Consider the following 1,793-nt stretch of genomic DNA (forward strand, 5'->3'; position numbering starts at 1 on the left):
AGACCATCCAATCGTTGGAAGATTTGTTGAGGGCTTATGTGCTAGAATAATGAGGTGCTTGGGATAGCTACTTGTCGTTGATTGAGTTTACCTACAACAATAATTATCATTCTAGTATTGGAATGGCACTGTACGAGGCATTATATGGTAGGAGGTGTAGGACTCCTTTATGTTGGTATGAGTCAATCGAGAGTGGTGTGCTCGAACCTAAGATTGTTCACCAGACGATTGAAAAGATCAAGGTGATCCAAGAAAAGATGAAAGCATCACAAAGTCTTCATAAAAGTTACCATGAAAAGAGGAGGAAAGCACTTGAGTTAAAGGGGGAAGATCACGTGTTTTTGAGAGTTATGCCGGTAACCGATGTTGGTAGGAATTTGAAGTCTCGAAAGTTCACACTGCTTTTTGTTGGTCCTTACCAGATTTTGTAGAGGATATGAGGAGTAGCCTATCAAATTGCCTTGGTGAGGGTAGCGTGGGGAGGACCAGCAGGTGGAAATGTAACTTGAGAGCCTGAAGAGGAAGATGAGGGATTCGTATTTGAATATGTTCACTTGAGATAATTTTCGAGGGCGGAAATTATTTAAGTGGGAGAGAGTTGTAACACCCTGTTTTTCTAGAAATTATTTATATTAATTAATTATGATTTTATGTGTGTATCTAATTATTTTGTTGTGTAATCATTGAGATGTTTTAGGGCGACAAGGGTGGGTGACCCTTAGGTAGAGAGTGTGGCTAATTCGAGGTTGGTAGATTCATTTAGAACTATTTAATGTAATAAAATAATGTTTTAGTGTTATTACTTGAATAAAATAATAAAATAAAAGGAGAGTATTATTAGTATTATTTTTATTAAAATAAAATTAGAGTCAAGAAGGGCATGACGATAATTAAGAGGTTAGTTGGAATCATGATATTAAATGAATAAATAACTTATATAATTATTTAATTAAAATAAAAAGAAATCGATGTGTAGAGAAAATAAGGGCAATGTGGTTATTTGAGAGTAAGTTAGGGGTAGAGGTGGTAAATCCTAATTTAAAGGGAATACGTTATTAGAGTGGAGGAGAGGTGAGAAGAGACGGTTCTCATTTTGTACGTGAAAAATTGGAAAGGAGAAGAAGTGTATGGCAAAATAAAGGCTTAGGAGGAGCACCATTGTTAGAGATTGAGAAGCATTTTCGCAAGAGAAAATCTAAGGTAAGGGTGAGAAATTATTTTAATAATAAGGGTATATGCATGAAGGGTAGAGTAGAAGAGTCCTTAAACTCCAATATGGCGTTTGAGATTTTACTAAATTATCAATATTTATGATATCTTGATGTTATATATTGTGATTATAGATGATTTCTGTGCACTATGTGCAGCTGTATTTTCTATTTTGAATGTTGGGATAATTTCACCATTGTTGAGAGTTTCAAAGGTTTATGGAATTGATAAAGTTATGAATTATATGATTTAATTGATGCCAATAGGTGATAAATCGTAAATTTGATATTTTAATTATTGGATAAGTGTTGGGTTTCGAGTTCTGAGATCGATACTTTTTACGGAATCGAAATCGGAGGTCTGGAAGACCTCCAACAGAGAAAAATAAGTTTTAGGGTCGTTCTTCGAACCTGTAACTGATTACCGGTCTGAGTGTAATCGGTTACCACTTGAAAAACAGGTTTCTGGGCTGTTTTCTAAGCCTGTAATCGGTTACCGGTTTGAGGTTAATCGGTTACCAATGTTACGTGAAAAATTTAGGAAATTGAAAATGACGTAACTTGAGCTCCGTAGCTCCGTTTGAT

This window comes from Lathyrus oleraceus, chromosome 6, assembly GCF_024323335.1.
Source record: "Lathyrus oleraceus cultivar Zhongwan6 chromosome 6, CAAS_Psat_ZW6_1.0, whole genome shotgun sequence".
NCBI classification, from domain to species: Eukaryota; Viridiplantae; Streptophyta; class Magnoliopsida; order Fabales; family Fabaceae; genus Lathyrus; species Lathyrus oleraceus.